This window comes from Belonocnema kinseyi, chromosome 1, assembly GCF_010883055.1.
Source record: "Belonocnema kinseyi isolate 2016_QV_RU_SX_M_011 chromosome 1, B_treatae_v1, whole genome shotgun sequence".
NCBI lineage: Eukaryota > Metazoa > Arthropoda > Insecta > Hymenoptera > Cynipidae > Belonocnema > Belonocnema kinseyi.
In genome coordinates, this window is record NC_046657.1 from 38569290 (window position 1) to 38589413 (window position 20124).

Consider the following 20124-nt stretch of genomic DNA (forward strand, 5'->3'; position numbering starts at 1 on the left):
ATCCTTAAAAACAAACTGATAATAATTTTGAAAAATCTATTTTCAACTTGTATTTAAGTCTTCAAATTTTCATTTATTTTTGCTCATTTTTATTTATTATTAACATAATACATTTTCAACTAAAATGCTGAATCTTCAACAACAACTTTTTTGTGACTAAACACGGAAATATGATATTTTTATTTTAAACCAAAAAATTTAGAAAACAATTTTAAACAAAACACTTATGTTTTTAAATAAAAATTTATCCTTTAACGCATATTGTGAACGATTAACTGAAGAAAATTTCAACCAAATTGTTGGACTTTTAATTCAAAAATATAATCAATTTTCAGCCCAAAAATTCATTTTAATGTGAATTAGTTTAATTTTATATTAAAATATATTTCTTGATAATTTTAAAAGGAATTTTTTTTCAAAATTACTGAATTTCTAACAAAGAGAGGAAATCTTGAACATCCTTTTTTCATCTTTTTTTCAAACTAATTTAATTTTAAACTAAAAATAATAAAATGTGCAACCAAGAACGAAAGAGTTTAATTTTTCTTAACAAAAATTATTTTTTAACCAAAGAAAAAATTAATTTTATATTAATATCTTATTCTGCTTTATGAAAGATGAAGGATTTTTACTATTTTTCAAAGTAATGAGGCCAATTTTTTTTAAGAGCTTACAAGAATCATGCTTTAAAATTTTAAAAACTGCAAAATATGTTTATTTAAATTGCAAAATAATAGTTGAATCTTCAACCAAAAAGGCTCATTTTAAAGTAGATGCATTTTTAACTTTAAAAAATTATGTTTTTATCAAAAGAGAGGAATTTATAATAAAACAGTCACATTTTGAACAAAAGAGAATACTTTTTGGCTAAAATTATTAATCTTCAACCAAAAAAATTAACCGTCAAACATAATGCCAGATTTGTGATAGCTGATTTTTCAATCAAAAAATCTTCTTAATAGAATTAAAAACAATTAAATTCACCCAAAACGGGCATTTTTAACAAAATAGTTACGTTTCCAACCAAACAGACAGATCTTTAACTAACAAAATTAGGTTTTAACAAATAAGTTCAACTTTTAACCAAGGAGTTAAATTTCTAATTAAAAGATTACATTTTTATAAAAAAAATGAATTTATAATAAAATACATAAATTTTCAACAAAAAATTAAATAGTTAAATCCTTTAAATTAAATTAATTTTTTACAAAGAATCAAATACACGACACATTGTTATTAATTCTTTTATTTTTCATCCCATTTTTAATTTGCAGAAAACATTTTTTTACAACTAATTTAAGTTAAAATGTATATCTGAAATTTTTATTTTTTAATTGGAAATTATTTTTTCACCAACTAAAATGTAACAAACAGTTTTTGAATTTTTCTTGACAGTAACAAACAAAAGATACATGAAAGAAACCGAATTGTATGATTTTAATGAATTATCTTTTCTAATTTTTATTAAAGACAATTTAAAAAACTAACAAATAAGCATGAAGACTTTTTTTAAGTAATTGGAGCAACAAAATTCGGATTTTACGTCGAATTTTATATAAAAATTTCTAGTTTTAATTAGATTAGTGAAAACCAAGCCAAACGGTACAAGCTATTACATTTTTTGCAACTAGCTTTTCTTTTTTAACTGAGAGGCAATCAACGTTACCAATCACGTGATTGGTGGAGCCTCTTATTCTCTGTGAGATTACCATTCATATTCACGAAAATAATAACTAATAACACCTACCCTCCGTACTGCAAATCTTGAAACATAAAGCCTAAAACTCTCAAGCTTTACCAAATCTATAAGTTGAGCGCCAACCTTTTAGCTGAAATCAACATAACCTCAAAATTCAAAATCTTAAAATTACCCCAAATTTAACCATTTCTAACGCTATCTTAAATTTAAACCAAATGAAGGCAGAGTGTACCGTACAATTTCGCTATCTCAATTCTAAATTTCTCGACAATAGTCGCGAGGTCGGTTATGTAGAACAACCTCTATTTAAATTATACATCATAGTCGCTAAATCTGTATGATGCTGGTGACAGCGTTTATTATATTTAAATAATACCAGGGCTTTTTTAAAGAAATTATCTTTATTTTGATTTGGTATCACTAGCTTCGGTTCCTCGAGGTGTTCTTAATGCTATTTAATTTCTGTCTAGCCTGTTCTTTAGTATGCTCTCTATTTTGGAAATGCATCACCATAACTGGTTCTTCAAAATATCCTTTATTTAATTCAGGTATTACAAAAGAATTTTCCTCGAGATGTAGCTGATGACATTCATTAGCTTTAGCTAATGCCGTTGCCGGTTCTGTGGAATGCTCTTTATGTTGATAAGGCATCATTGGTTGCATTTTTTGAGGATGGTCTCTAGTTTGATAAGGTATCACAGGCCCTTCTTTCTCGAAATGACGCTGATTATGTGGATTACCTTGAGGTAACACCGTCTGTGGTTTTTGTAATTGGACTCCATTCTGATAGGTCACAACCATCACAAAATGGCCTGCCTTCATATCAGGCATATCTCAGGCATCGATTGCTGAGAATTCAGCTGATGATATGAATAAACTTCATCTAATACCCGCTTCGGTTATTTAAGAAGATCCACATTTTGATATGACATCACTGGCATTATTTTTCTTACGATAACCTTTATTTGAATCAGATATCAAAGGCTTCGGTTTCTCAAGACGTTGGTGAGGAATTTCATTATTATCAGCTAATATGGACGCTACTTTTTCAAAATTTTTCTCATAAATGACCTTGTTTTATAAAATTATTAAGACGTAATCACGAAATAGGAAAATTAGAAATTTGTTGTGATGTATGTCATTTTATTTATCGATTAAAACAAAAGTTGGATTCGGGTATCAAGTATGCGATCTATATTATGCAAACTAGGGAAATTGCGCACGAATGCAAAATAATAAATAAATTTTTTTTGTTTTGTTTTGAGTTTTTATTCTATTACACGCTTGTACATACTAATTGAACATTTACATTAGGAAAACCAAACCTTACTTAGTACCGTCTGCAGCCAGATTTTTATTAAGAGCACTCGCATTTGCTTGGCCTTTCCGCCAAAGGAAGAGGAAAACTGCAGGAAACCTTTCCCAAGTGCTATCGGTTATCGACAGTCGAGTTTGGATGTAGAAATTCCGAGTCATAGACAGCGAGTGTCCACACACATCCTCGACGTCAAACCAATCGCTCGACAGTCTTTATGCTACTACTATTGTTCTCGGTTACTTTAAATAAATGTTTAAAAAGCCTTTCTCAAACATTCTTGAATGCACTTAAATTTCTTTTAATTTACTTAAGATACTTACAATACTTTTAAGTACTTCTAAATTACCCTGAATCACTTTGAATTCTCTTGAGTTTTTGTTTTGTTGATTAAATGTATTTTTCTTAGTTCTTTAGCACTAATCAAATTCTTTTAGAGTAGTTCAAATTTCTTAAAGATTAATGAATTGAATGAAACGAATTCAGAGAGTACAAGTAATTCAGAAAATTTATAAAACACAGGAGATTAGTTGAATTCAAAATATAAAAGAGTGCAGAGGATAAGTGTAATATAGAAAATGCTAGCATTTTAGGCAATTCAATACGTCTAGAGAATTCAATGAATATAGAGAATTCATAGAATTCTGAGAAGTTAAGGATTTTAGAGAATTGATGGAATTTAGTGAACCTGAAGAAATCAAATGTTTTTTCAAGAACTTAGGGAATTCCAAGAAATCGGAAAAATTTAAAAGAATTTAACGTTATTTCAATATGATTCTCAGTAGTATACTAAACCAGAAATTATTATTAACTTAACTTGTCTGCTGTTTGCGAGGAATACATAATAAAAACTAGGTGTCAACTCCAAAATGGATGGTCTTTAAATCTAACCCTGCTTAGTCTAGACGTCTGAGAAGATGTTTTCAGAACGCAATAATAAAAATGACGTGTTTTCAGTAAGCAAGGGACGTCAGAATTAAAAAAAAAATGTGTACGCTTCTCTTTATTTTTGTTATGCTTGATAGAGACAGTGTTTTACATAAAAAAAGAGAAATTCATTGCAGATTGGTGTGTCGATGTCTTTAGCTTGGAGTGTAGCGTGCCATACGTGTAATTTTACACAAATATAGTTTCACCCTCTTTTGCATCATTCATGATTTTATTATGAAAACATCCCTGCGTGCCTTCACCTATTCAAAGCGCATAAAAACACGCCATTTATTATTTTATTCTGAAAACTCTCGTGCGTGACTCCTGTGAATTGACCGCTTTCTTCTTTAATAATTAACTCTCTAACCAGGACGTATCATTAATGACACAAATGTGTCATTACTGCATCATAACCTGTGATCCACGAGGATGAGGTGTACCCACGGATACTTCGGGGTATCTGTCTCCATAGGGTTGTGCTTCTGAACGACCTGCTTCTCTTAGTGGTGGACACTTCATTCCATCCTTAAATCTATCCACAACTTCGCCGAGAGCGAATACCAAATTATGATCCTCGGGTACATTGAAGAATGCTACAAATCTACGATCATCATACGGATGTGGTATTATGTGATTTTCCCCGGCTTCGTTGCCTTTTATTTCCAATAAAGCATGTCCCCTATCTCTTTGAAAAGGCAACAAAGTATAAGTCTCCTTCGCTTTTGGATTAATACGACCTGCAAAGACCTTTCCATAGACGTACTTCCCTGCTTTGTCTGTAGCAATGAGCACTGTTGTGCCTACCTCTAACCGATTACGCGCTTCTCGTTCTGCATAAGGTACATAATATTCATTCAGAATAAGTATAACACGTTTTCCTCCAAATAAGCCGCAGCAAGCAGCTTCAGCCATTAATTCTGGAAAGATAAATTATAGTAAATAAGAAAATCAATCGTAATAAATACCTGATATCCATAGTTTTTCATAATACTTGTTTTTTGTGTCTTATTTTTACATTATCATCATTTATGATTGAGAAAGTATTAAAACTGCCCGAAATTTAACGCCACCATTTTTCAATGGATCTCCACGTTTTGAGATCCCCTGAATCCAAAAATCATGTTTTGACGATAGTGTCTGTCTGCATGTCCGTCCGTAAACATGATAACTCTCTTAAACATGAACAGATCAAATAGATCTTTGGAAAACTTTGTTCAGGTCACAACAGAAGTTTTATTCGTGTAGAAGAAGATTGAAAATGAAAATCATAAATTTTTGGAAAAATGACAAGGTAGTTTTGTTTTTAAGGGCATGCAACACACAATAATACCTATTTTACGGATCTTACTTTTTCAGTTTACTAAATTTTCTTTGACTGTAAGAACCTTTTTTATATAAAATATTGGATTGAAACTTTGTAAAATGTATCAGAAGACCATAAACTACGTTTGTTTACTTCAGTTCAGTAGAAATTTCGCTTAAAAATTATTTTTGATGAAATTAAAACTGGGACCATTTTTTTGACATATTTTTTTTGTACTTTAAATTTTTTGAACCTAAGAACTTTTTTCAAATGTAAAATATCGGCCTTAAACTTCGAGAAATGTAAGAGCCGACAGTAAATTACGTTTATGTACGTTTTTCACATCTGGCAGATGTTTTGAATACAAGAAATGGTTTTAGGTTACAAAATTTTTTATCGAAATTCGTACTCAATTGAAGTACATAAACGTACTTTATGGTCTTCTAATACATTTTCCAAAGTTCCAGTCCAATATTTTATTTTCATAAAAAATTCTTAAGTTCAATAAAAATATTTAGTGGACTGAAAAAGTGAAGTCAGTAATATAGGGATCTGAGTGTGTCACATGTCCTTAGTCATAGAAATCACATTAAAAATAAAAATGAAAATTTTGAGGAAAAACGACAAAAGGTACGAAATCATTTATAAAAGAAATTCTTTAACATAAAAAAGAGATATTAACAAAACAACAAAAAATGAAGCTTCTTTTAAAAATCAGCCGTCAAAGTTTGATGCACAATTTAATTAGTTTCATTTTTGACGCTTCAATTATCTACAACTATCAATTACAATAAGAAATAAAAATGAGTAAAAATCAAATATCATTTTAATTACTATCTGAAAAAAATTGGAATGATTAACTTTATAGATTCAAGACATTTTCGGTGAACAGAGAAAATCAAGTTAAACTTTGGTCGTAATTTTTTCATAATATGTCCGTTAAATTTATTTATTATTGCTTGCATCAGCAATCATCCGTTGTGTGCCCATATAGTTTCTCGATTTGAAGGAAAAATAATTTGTCATACTTAATAAAAATTTACAATAAATTTCCGAGAAACAGTGTCTGATCACTAACCGGATGACCTACTGAAAAAGGCCTTGACTGTCAAAGGCCATAGAGCTGTCTAAAATTTAGATAAAAATATATTTTTTTAATCCTTGGAAAAATAATTAATTTTGCTTTGAATGTCCCAGAATTGAAGTAATTTGGCCGCGTAATTATTAAATTATTGGGCAAGAAAATTCCTTATAAATCGGTATTCTTTTTTATTCTTTCTTACGCAATATGTTAATACCTGCAAGAAGCACTCATTTTAACTTGAATAATTTAAAATGAAATTAATTAAACTTTTCCATAGTTTAAAAAAATACTAATTACACTTTATTTATACAAAATCGGTTTACTTTTAATATTTGTTTTCAACAGTAAAAAATATAAAAAATATATTAGGTTAAAAATTGCTGTGCTTGGTTTTTTGTATGAAGTCCAATAAAAAAAATTATTTTTGAACAATAAATGTAATACTTGAAATTTTAACGAAGAATAACTTTAACTAAAAAAAAACAGTCAAATTCAACAACAAAAAACGAATTTTCAAACAAAAGCCTGAATTTTTAACTAAAAATGGTTAAAATTATTTTTTAGTCTCAAAAACTAATATATAGGGTAAAAAACCAATTTTTTAACGAGAAAATTCAAGTTTCAAATAAAAAAAATGTCGAGAAAATAGTATTTTTTCACGAGATCAATATTTTGCATTAAAAATATGATAGCAGAATTTTCAAATAAAAAGAATAACCTTCTAACCAGAAGCATGTGGAATTTTCTATTGGATTCTAATAATTTAGTTCATATTTTAGTAAAAAAAAACGAGAAAAATGGAAAAGAAGGGAAAGTTTTTTTGTACAGGGAAAAGAGGATTAATTATTTAAAAGAGGAAAAATCGGTTTAAAAACAATTAAAAAACAAAAAGGATAATCATGAAAACATAGAAAAATTGTGCAATTCATTATGAGAATTTTTCATTTTTCAAAAGAAAATATTCTTATTTATTTATTTCTTAAAACTTAAAAATGGGCTAAAATCACGAATTGATTGATTTAAATGCATATAAGACAGGTGAAATGCACGCTCACCTTCCTTGTGTTCTTATTTTATATTATTAAAAGCGCAAACAATAGAAAATTCTAGAAATACGAATTTTTTTACAAAAGGATTATATAAAACTATTGAAACGAGTTGTATGAACTAATAAATTATTATATTTGACAGATAAGCTATTGAGTATATAACAAAAAAAAACAATTTCTCATAGGTGAAGAATATGAACGTTTTCTACAAATCAGATAGCAAAGTATTTTTTTAATATTTCAATAATATTTGTATAACAAGAGTTTATCAAAAATTTGTATATTTGTAGATCGTTTACTTTCAAGAAATTATTCATGATAAATTTAGATTATTTCCAATATTTTTTGGAACAGCAATTTTTTCTATTAATTTCTTTCATAGCTTCTGTCGGTTGTCCAAAATTAATTTTTTTTATTTTATCTTTTATTTTTTACGATTAAGATCAAAATTACGCTCTTTTCTGAGCTTGTGTACTTCGTCCAAAAATTGATTTTTTCATAATGTTTTTATTTACAAATAAAACAAAAACTGCGCATTATATGAAAAAGTGATCAATGAAAAAACTGTAGATATTTTTTGGATGCATAACTTTTGCTGATGCGGTTTTTTGTATTTTTCATAGTTTGGCTACAAGATGATCATTTTAATTGTTAACGTTTTTCGGTAGAAATTAATAGTTTTGCTTTGGCTTGAAAATGAGTTTCTTTTTTTATTTAAAATTAACTTTGTAATTTAAAATTTAATTATATCACGTTTGCTTGAACATCAATCTTCTTCAGTTAAAATTTTACTGTTTGTTTAAAAATTGTTGTGTTTTGTTGAAATGTTATCTCTTTTTAACTAATTTACTCTTCTCGTTGCAATTTGCACTATTCAAATGTTTTCAATACTCTTGTTAAAAAATCGTTTACTTCACTTAAACATGAATTTTTTTACTAAAAATGTAGCTATTTCAATAATGCTAGAAAACCACTCTTTTCAGTTTAAAATGCAGTTTTTCGTGGAAAATTAAAAACGTTTTTCTTAAAATATCAATTATAGCACTTCTTGTTGACGATTTTTTTTTTCATCAATGATTCATCAGTTTGGTGAAAAATTTAACTATTTTTTTGTAATCCCCTTTTTCGTTGTTGGAAGTAAATTATTTTCACAAAAATGTAGTATTAATATTTTCAATTAATAATTCTCAATCTACTGAAACTCAATTCTTGATGGTATTTGTGAATTTTGAAGAGAAATTTTTTTTATCTCTATTCTGTAAAGCGTTATAACCGTTCAATGTCAAGGCTAATTTTTAATAGGCCAACCGGTTAGTGGACGGTTATTCGTTGGTAGTGGAGATATAACTTTTTGTGTGTGACTTAAGGGGATAAAATAATTTTTGATAAAAACATAGAAAATATAGAATACACTACCGATAGAGTCTGACCAATAATCGGGTGACCTACTGAAAAATAGCTTTGATTTTAAAATGCCATAGCGCCGCAAAAATAGATAAATTTTTTGTTTAAATCGTCGAAAAAATGATTAAATCCTGCGTTGAATGGCTCTTAATTGAAATAATTTAAATTCGTGGGTATTACTTTATCATGTGATTTTCAAAATGTTATTTTTAATGTTCCAAATGATGAGTAAAATCTTATTGATGATTTTTCTTTAAAAAGCAAATAATTTAGTTCTTTTTTTTAGATCCTGCTAAAAGTCATCATAATTAAAAAATTCCTTGAAAATCATTATTCTATTTTGGTCCTTCTAACTTGATAATATGAAACTAACTTAACAGAAGCTTATTTAATGCAGAATTTAATAATCTCTTTGAAGGTTTAAAAAAATATTTTTTTATCTTTATTCTGGACAAAGCTGTGACCTGTCAAAGTAAAGGTTAATTTTTTAATTGATCCCCCCATCAGTATGAAATGATTTAACACGTATAAAAAATTTCGAGATTTACAAAGTTGCCACCTCATTGTTTCGAATAAATTTAACAATGATAAAATACCGGGTTGTTTTATGAATCTTTTATTTCTCTTACATTTTTAATTTCTAGTCTTGCCTGAAATTAATCTATACTGTCATAAATAAGTTTATATATTTCTAAGTCCAAATTTTATAAGGCTTTGAATAATAGCTTTTAGACAATTCAAAAATTTTTCAAGGAAATGAAAAAACATTCTTGAGAATCGTGAAAAGATTTTAAATTATTTTCTATAAAATCAAATCCATTTTTAGACCAAATTAAAAAAAATTTCACAGACATTTTGAATGATTTTTAAAAATATTTTTAAAAATCTAGAAGACTTGAAGGCAATTTTTACAATTTTACAGATTTTTTGAATATTTTCGAAAAAATTTGTAATACTTTTCAAAGATATTTAGAGAATTAAGAGGGTTTGAAAAACTTGAAACATGATAAAAATAAAAAAATTTGTTTAACAAATTGTAGATTTTTTACAAAAAATTAAAACATTTTTAAGAATTATAGTATTTGTAAATTTTTTAAAAATGTTTTTTCATTTGGAAAAAAACAATGCACCTAACATTCAAATTACTTCTATTTCAGAAATATGCCAAATAAAGTTTGTAAGTTTTTAAACAAAGTTTTAGAGGTTTAAAGAGTGTTATGTTATGTTTAAGCTGGGAAATCTGAAAATATCTGTTGTAATTTTTTCAGGGCACTAAAAAAATTATATTTATAATAAATATAAAATAATGCTACAAAATAAAACGGAAAATATTTTCTTAAATCTATTTTGAACTTGTATTAAAGTCTTCAAATTTCTAATTTTTTCAAAGTTTCTTTATTATTAACGAAAGACATAACTTTTCAAGGGTGTATTTCAAATTTTAATCAGAGAGATAAAATTTAAAATAAAATGCTGAATCTTCTACTAACAAAATAATACATTCTTGATTAAACGCGGGATTATTAAACTTTAAGCTTAAGAAATGATTTATACCAACAAAAGCAAAAATTCAAAAGAAATTCTTTGATTAAAAAAAAAATAAGTCGAATTTCAAAACGAACAATATGAATTGTCAATAGAAAATATAATAACTTAAAAAAATGCTAAGCCACTGAGACGAGTTTTCTAATAAAATTATAAATCTTCGACAAAAAAAAAAACGTTTGCCCTAAACTGGAATACTCACATTTCAAGTTAAAAAAATTATTTAAGCAAAAAACAAAAGAATTTTTCAACAAATTGTTTAGAGGTTTAGTCAGATTATTAAGCTTTTGACCTCAAAATATGAATTTTTAGTAAAAAAAATCATTGTCATCACACTAGTGGAATTTTTTAATAAAATTTTTATACTTTCGATCTATAAATACTAGTCCCCATCTCACACGGCTTAATGAATGATTAAGGATTTTATTATTATTTTTTTTAATTTAATGCGGACAATTTTTATTTATTGAAGCATTTATATTAATCAGACTCATTTGACATATTACGTTGAAGTCTCGGAGACTCGACCTTATTTAAAATTAAAACTAAAAAATATTTTTCCTATCAAAAAATGTAATTCATAATTAATATTTAAAAAAAAAATTAATTCAACAAAACTGCTAAACTTATTTTAAAAAAAATTTCCAACAGTTTTTATTGTGTTTTACAGAAATTCTCATATCATTTAAGAATTTTGTATATGATTTACAGCATATTTTTTTTTCATTGACACAATATGACTCTCAAGGTGTTTAATAATTTTACACCGTAGTTTTAATTTTTTGTTTACATTTAAAAACATGAAAAATACATTCACTTGAAAATTTAACTATTTGTTTGAAAATTCATGTATTTTGTTGCCAAATATTTCTTTCTTGATAGAACACTTTTTAAATCCATTTAAAATCAGTAATTTTTATTGGAAACCAATTATTTAAAGTAAAAATTTGGCTTAATTTTCTGTCAAAAAATAGTTTTTACGGATATTTAATCTTTTTGGTCGACCTTTTTTAAACTGAAAATCATATAAGTAATTTAAACAGAGCCATTAAATTTTGGGTTTTTGCGAAAATGAAAAATTGTCCAGGGGAAAATTATAAAATTTTAAAAATAAAGATATGCCGCAACCCTCATATAATATTCTTGATAGTTATTTATTTTTTTTTGTATTTATATTTTTTCACCATCTCTTTGGCTAGAAAATTCAACTATTTTTTTGAAAATTTTTACTTTCACTTTAAAAATTCATCAATTTTCGTAGACATTACATATTACTTGAGTAAAAATACAACTGTTTGGTTAAAATTCAATCTTCTTTGCTGGAAGATTCCTAATTTCAGTTAAAAATTCATCTATTTGGTTAAAAGTTTAATTCATTTGTTGATAACTGGTATTTTCTAATTGAAAATTTAACTGCGCATGTGAAAGTTGAAGTATTTTTCGAAAAATTTTTTTCTTAAATTAAAGTTAATAAAAAAAAAAATAATTTCAAACAATATTTTAAACAATGATTGCATTTTAGTCATTTACGGCTTATTTTTTTCGAGAAAACATTCTCTTGTAAATGGTTCTATGTCTGAATTCATTCGAATTATTTTTTAATAAAGTAATTTTTAAAGAAATAATTATATTTTCAGATTCTTTAGTTATTTGAAAATTCCAAAAAGGAAGAGTTGAAGAGAATGTTTTCCGGGAAAAAATAACCCCTTATTTATTAAAATGTAATCATTTTTTCAAATTAGTAAGAAGCTTCAACTGAAAATTAGGCTATTTAATTTTTGTTTTAAATGTTTATTTTCTAATTATAAATTCATCTATTTTGTTAAAAACTTGTCTTTTTTGTGTAAAAAATTAATTAATTTTTAATTTGAAAATGTTATGTCTTAAAAACTAAAAATTTTGGATCAGATTTTTTTTGTGAATTGAAAAATCTATCTTGGTTGAGAATTCAATTTGTCTCTTGAAATTTTTTTTTTGAATTAGGCCAAATTCCTACCAGTTTTCGAATTACCTCATCGGAATTAAAGAAAAGCAAGAAACTGCTTTCTATATTTTCATGCCACCCGATTTTTTTTCTAAAATATAGTTTTATTAGTTTAATTTCAACTTAGAGAAATAAGTTTTTTTTTTAACCAAATATTTAAACTTTCAACTTAGATTTCAATTGAACAAACTAATTTTAAACAAAATAGTTCGATTTTAAAGAAAAAATAATTTGCAAAAAAAATGACGTTGTTGCAGTATTTTTATGCAAGATACAAAAAAACATATATCAACTAAAATTGTGGATAAAAAAAATGTCTGCAATTTTGCTAAACTCTTTCTATGATACTTTTTTTTATTTATAAAAAACAACATAAAAAAGAAGAAACTATTCTTTTGGACTAACGACACACACCGTGAATATAGATTTTTTAAATGAAATATATTAAAAATAAAAAACTTTACAATTATTTGCGAGAAAAAATATTTTTTAAATATATTAAATAAATAATTAATATAAAATATTAAAATATTATATCATAATATGTATACTTGTTATGAACAACTCAAAAGGTTTTAAAATTATAACAAAAATTCATACGAATCGTGGAAAAATTTCAAATAATTTTTTGTTTTGTGAAATATATTTTAACATATAATCTAAAAGGATGTAAGAAACATTTAAAATGATTTCCTAAAATCTTTAAAAAAAGCAAACATAATTTAAATTTTTTTTTACAAAAAAATTAAAACCTTTTTGACAGTTATAATATTTTTGGGGGAATGCTTAATGATATCATTTGTTCATTTTAAACCCAAAAGTTTATTTTTATATCAAATTATTTTAAATTTCAACCCGAAAAAGACGAATTTTCAACTAAACAGTTAAATTTTCAAAAACATAATTTCATTTGTTTTCTACTAAATAATTGAATATTTAACCACAAAATAAGAATTTTTTAAGAAATACATGCGTTTTTAGCAAATTGTTGAATTTTGAACTAAAAATTATACATTTTGTATAGAAAATAGAATAGATTAATTTTTATTTACAAAATAAGACTTCAACCAAAGAAAAAAATCATTTTTCAGAAAGAGGGGGTTATCAGTGAAGAAAAAAAATTTCAATAAAACGTTTTAATCCTAAAGTTCACTACTAGTCTTTCCAACAGTAATCAGCAAAACTTCGGCACTTTGGTTAAAAAAAGCGGAAAGAGAAATTTTAAATTACAAAAATTAATTTTCAGTCATAGAAAAGCGATTTTTCAACAAAATAGATACTTACTAAAAAGTTCTGGAAAAATCGCCATGACCAGAACTGAAATTTCAATCCGGCACCACATTTTTTTGAAGATTTTTTATCTTTTTTAGAATTTTGAACTTTTTCAGAATTTTGAACTTTTTAAGAAATTTGTATTCGTAGAGAATTTCGATGATAATTTCCAAACCGAAGGCATTTTCTTGAAAATATTTCAGGGTATATATACTAGTCCCTATATCACTCGGCTTTGGGAATGACGAAGAATTTTCTACAATTTTCAAAGTAATCAGAAAAATTTTTATTTATTGAGGTAATTAGAGCGACAGGGCAAGCCTTGGAGGCTCGACCTCATTTTCAATTTCAAACAAAAAGAAATTCATTCTCAACGAAAAATTGTACGCTAATTTGATATTTCAAAAAAAAAAATATATTTCTGATAAAAAAACTGTTAAAATTATAATAAAAAATATCAACGAAATAGTTGCATCTTTAACGTAAAAAATTAAATATGATACATATTGCAAAAACTGTAGTGGTTGAATTTTAAATCGAAAAATTGTTTAATCCAAATAAAAATCTGTAACATTTGCCCAAAACGAACAATTTTGAACAGAATAGTTGAACTTCCAACCTTGTGAATTAATTTTCAACCAAGTAGGTTGATTTTTGCTAAAGAATACGAATTTTTAACAAAATAGTTACAGTTTGCAACAAAGAGATACATTTAAAAAAAGAATAAATCTCGAAACAAAAAATTGAATTGTTAAAAATGTAGTTCAAATTTTAATCGGTTAGTTGAATTTTTTAACCAAAAGATCGATTATCGACGAAAAAATAATAGTTGATATTTTATAAAAAAATATTCCAATTTCAAATAAAAAAGAGTAGAATTGATTAAAAAAACGAATTTTTATTAAAGTACTCTAATACTTAAACAACACACATTAACGTTTTTGCATTTTTAACCAAAAAATGTCAAATTTCTACTAAAAGCGTTAAATTTTTAAACCGGAAGATAAAACTGAAAATGATTAATTTCCAACCAAACAGTCGAATCTTTATATAAGAAAATTATTTTGAACAAAAAAGTTCAACTTTTCACCAAGAAGTTACATCTTCTATCAAAAAGATGAATTATTTACAAAGAAATATTATTTTACAATAAAATACATCAATTTTCACCAAAATTTTTTTCAGAAAACTCGAAACAATTTTAGCCATAGAAACGGGTATTTAACTAAAGAAATTAAGTTAATATAAAGTAGTACCACTGTCTACCATGCACTTATATTTACAATGCAAAAGATTAAATTGTTAGCAAGAAATAGGAATTCGGAATCAAATCAAATTAATTTTGAATAAATTGCTGAAGTTTTAAATAAAAATAATCAATTTTCAACCATAAATTTGATATTAAAATTCTTTGTTCAAAAAATAAATTTTTAACAAAATAAAAAAACGTTTTGAAAAAAATTAATTCTTAACGAAAGAGATGCATCTTGAACTAATCAAGGACCCAAGAAAGACTTTTCAATCAAAAATGCAAAAAAATTCAACCCAATTATAAATTTTTCATTCAGAAAATTTAAACAAGAATGTTCATTTTCCAGCCATGAGTTGAATTTTTTATCAAAATATTTGAATTAACAACCCAAGGATAAAAAATTTACAAAAAAAAGAAGTAGAAGTTTCAATAAAAAAGGATGACTTTTTAATGAAATTGTTATATTTTCAACAAAATTTTAAAAATTTTAACCAAAACAGAAAAATTTTCTAACAAATAAATACATATTTAACTCAATGTAAAATTTTTAACTAGAAAACTTAAAAAATTTCAGCCAAAAATTAAATTGTTAAATCCATAGTTAAACCAAAATGCTGATTTATAACTGACATTGTTATATTCTTAATAAAAAAGATTAATCTTCTATTTAAAAGATTAATTTTCACCCAAAAGATTAATTTTGAACCATAAAAGACGACTCATAAAAAATATGAATTTTTAACTAGATAATTGCAATTTTAACTAGAAAATATCAATTTTCAACCAAATAGTTCAATTTCCAACCAAAATGGAAGTAACATTTTCGGTAACAAAAAAATTAATTTCCAATTAAAAAATAAAGTTTTCAACAAAAAGCTATATTTTCAACTAAAGTTATAAATTTTTAACTTAAATAATGATTCTCGAACTGCAATATTTTAATTTTAAGAAAAACCAACTTTTAAGCAATAAGATTACTTTTCTTCTAAAAAAAAGTTTTCAACAAAATACATGAATTTTCATCTAAAAAATAAATAAATTGAATAGTTAAATTTTGACTAGATAAAAGTTAATTTTTAGATAACCAAGAATATTTTTTTATCAGAAAGGACGAATTTTCAAGAAAATAAAGGAATTTTTAACGAACAATAGAATTGTACAATTTTTAGCTTAAAAAGTTCATTTTTAACTAAAAAGAAAGGAGGTTTTAAGAAAATTATTAAATACAGTAATATTAGGCTACTTTTACAAGTAAATTTTTTTGAATCAATTTCATATTACATAAGTTTATTAACGACTCAAAAAATCTCTTTAATTCCTGTATCCTCGCAGAAAACTTTAAAATTGAAAAAAAAAACTGATTGACTAATTTGAAAAGCTCGAAGGAAGAAACCTTGTTAAATTCACACATATAATTGAGAATTAAATTTTAGTTCATTCGGATGTATTGAATTAAAATGTAAGTATTACATTTTTAGTAAAGATAAATAAATAAGAAAGTGAATTCTCAAGAAAAAGTGTGATTGTGAATTCTCTTTTCTTAAAGCTATTTCGGCTTTAACGAACACAATCGACTCTGTTCAAATTTCGAACTTTTTTCATTAGGTTCTACTCTATTACATCCAATGTATATTACTATTCTATAAAAGAAATTTATATTAAACATCTTATTGCAGTTTGGATGGTTTTTCAATGTATTTAATTTGTTAATTTGTAATGTAATCTTACAAAGAAATTTTATAACCAATTTTCATTTGTTTATTTTTTGGTTAAAAAAGTTTTGCGTTTTCATTTCGTTTGTGTCTTGTTCCTGTTTCACAAAAAAAAACAATTTATTTTTAAGATTATTTTTTACGATCAAAAGAAAATCCATCTGTGCTATATAAAAATGAATAATAACAAATTTGTAGATCCTGTTTAGGTAAACAGCTTTTATCTTATTTTTTTCCGTGTCTGTTTTGGTGCATCAAAAATCTACTTTTTTAATTTTGATTGTTGTTTTTTGCGAATGAAAGAAAAATCGCGAATCCTATAAAAAAGTAATTAATACAAAATTCGTAGTAATTAATAAAAAATTTGTTTCTTTACCTTTTTTCTTTTTTTGAAAAAGGTCGTGAGGAGAAATGTTTGATTGAGCTTCGTAGTACTGTAAATAGCCGTGCAAACAATTTTTAAATATTGAAAAAAATGATCTCAAAATTGTTTTTATTGCTCTAGCTTTTGGAATTTTCATCAAAAATAGCTGGTTAACGAAACGTGCGAATTCGAAGAAATTCGCGATAGTGAATTCTTAAATAAAATCAATTCCTCATAATTATAATGAGAATGTAAAAAAAAAAGAATTAGAAAGTATTTCATATTTGGAAGACAAAAATTTGTGATTTCATCACAATTAGTGATCGGAATTAAAAACAATAAAAAATATTATAAAAATTCAATAAATTCATTAAATTTTGAGTCTAAACTTAGAAAAAATCAAGACAAGTGAAAAAATGTAAGAAAATAATACGAATCTAAGAAAAACTAAAAGAATTTAACGTACATTTAAAATGATTCAAAAGACGGTAACAAAATTTTGAGAATCCAAACAAATTATATTAAATTAAAAGTCATTGTTTCAAAGAAATCTGTTTTATTTCATTAAGAATTTTTTTTTATGTTGCAGGTATTTTTTTTAATATGGTTAGAATTTGAAATATAGGTAATTAAAAATATTTATATTTTACAATGCAAAAGAATACAGGAAGAAGCTTTTCAAACAAAAAAAAACATTTTTTGATTGTACAAATTGAATGATTTTCTAGTGTCGAGAATTTGCAGTGTCAGATATTTTCTAACTTGTAAACTTTTTTATTTCGAATGTTTTATTTTTCTGAAATTGTACATTCCCGGACTTTTAATTTTTATTTATTTTTTATTCTTTCCATAAAATGAATTATTCATTAATAAAATGAAAAATCACAAAGAAAAAAATATACACAATATAAAATTGACAAAGTTAAAAAATTGTCAAAAATGTTAAATTCTAGATTAATAAAATGTTTTGTTTCACATTTTATTATTTATTCATTGAAAAACTGAAATTTTGAAACCATTTATTCCATGCTCGCTTGATATAAGGTAAATCGCATTTGCTGATAAAAAAATTTCCGTGAATAAACGCCAGATTTTAGAAAACAACATGACATTTCCAATAAACGAGGCTGACATTTCCTATAGCCTTATTTTACTTTCTTTCTAATTAGTTAGATCTATTTAATAATTGTTATTATGATTATTAATGTAATAATATATAATATTTATCTTATTTATATGTTAATATAATAATTATAATTAGGTAAACTATTTAAATTATTTTTAGCTTAAGTAAATAAGTCTAAAAGCAGATAAAATTTGTTTCTTTTTTTGATGAAAAGTAATAAGTGGCATTTTTCTATAAAAACGAAAAAAGTAAATTCAAAAGAGAAAAGTTGTTCCTCCTAAAACGCTTAAGAAAACTTCTTAAAGCTTTTCTGCATATCACGTTTCTTTTTAAATTTAGATATTTATATTATTTTATTTAAAAAACCAAAGAAAATTAATTTTTATTAAAGGAGTTGAATTTCTAAAAAATAAAAAAACAAAAAAACAAATAGTTCAGCATAAACCCAAGAAATGAAGTTTCTATTCAAGATATGGTTCTTTAACCAAAAAGGTACATTTTTCACATAGTAGTTGAATTTTTAACCAGAAAAATGAATTTTGAACCAAGAAAGCAGGAATTTTTAATAAACAAGTTAATTAATATTTAACCAAGATAATTAATTTTCTAACAAAAAACTTGAATTTTGAACAAAAAGCATTTGAATTAAGGTGAAAATGTAATAATTCCATTATCAATTAAAAAGACTTATTTAGAACCCATAAAAAAACAATTCTTGAGAAAATCGTTTATTTTGAATCAAAGAAACGATCTTTCAACAAAAATAAAGGTTTAACAAAAAAGTATAATTAAGAACAAAATACATTAAGTTTCTTCCAGACAGTTAAATTTTCTGCAAATTAGACGATTTTTTAACGGAAATGATGATTCTTTAATCAAAAATGAAAAATTTTAACAATACAGCCGTATTTTTAATGACAAAAATAAATTTTCGTTAAAAAAATTAATTTTTAGCCAAGAAGATAATTTTAAAGGGTTAAATCAATTTTCTACCAAAAAATTTGACTTTTCAACAGGAACAAAACAAGATTTTTAAACAACAAAAAGTACCTGTCAAAAAATAGTTAAATATTTAAGAAAATTCATCTATTTCAATTGAAGTGATGAATCTTTAATCAAAAAGGTACACTCTTAACGTACTGGTTGAACTAAATTGGGATCAAAATTTTTTAAATTTTAAATAAGAAATTTTATTATCAAATATCTTAATCTGCTATTTTCCCGTAGAAAAATATTACTATTTTTTTAATTGTGATTGTTATTCCCTTGAATTAATTAAATTTGCCAAAATTGGTAATTTTGGACACTTTTGGAAAATAATATGAATTTTCAGGAATTTTTAACAATTGTGATTATCTTAGAGTTTAGAAGAATTAATGATAATTTTAGAAAGTTATTATTTATTCTTAAAAGTAAAATGTTAAATCTATAGTTCAACACTTTCATTTACGAGAGGAAAACAACGAATTTTCGGAAAAATAGATAAATTTTGAACCAAATAAACGGATCTTCATTCAAAAAATTAAATTCTAAAAAAGAATTGTACGAGTAGTATTATAAATATTCTATTATATTATATTTTTTTATAGTAACTTAATCTATTTGTTCAAAAATTCTTCTTTTTTATTTAAAAATCAAACTTTTGGTGCAGAATTATTCAATTATGTTAAAAGTTATGTTCAACTAAATTAAAATTAATGTTTTGAAATTTCTGCCAAAATGTTGGAAATATTGAAAGTTCCCGGTAATTTCTGCAGATAAATCGGTCATATATGGTAACCTTCGGTTACTTTATTATAAACGGTATCGAATTCATTTTTGTTTACTTGAAAATTCCACTCCTTTTTTCAAAATTAATTTTTGGATCAAAGATTCATCATTCCAGTTCAAAATGCATCTCTTTAGTTCAAAACATAATTATTCTATTAAAAATGCGTATTTTTCTATGCATTTTGAAAGATTTCAACAGCATCACAATTTTTTTCAAGATGCCTAGGAAAATTGATAAAAAATTATATTATTAAAGTGTTGAAGAAATATAATCATTCTAAACTTTTTTTTAAATAATTTGATGGGAATATTTGA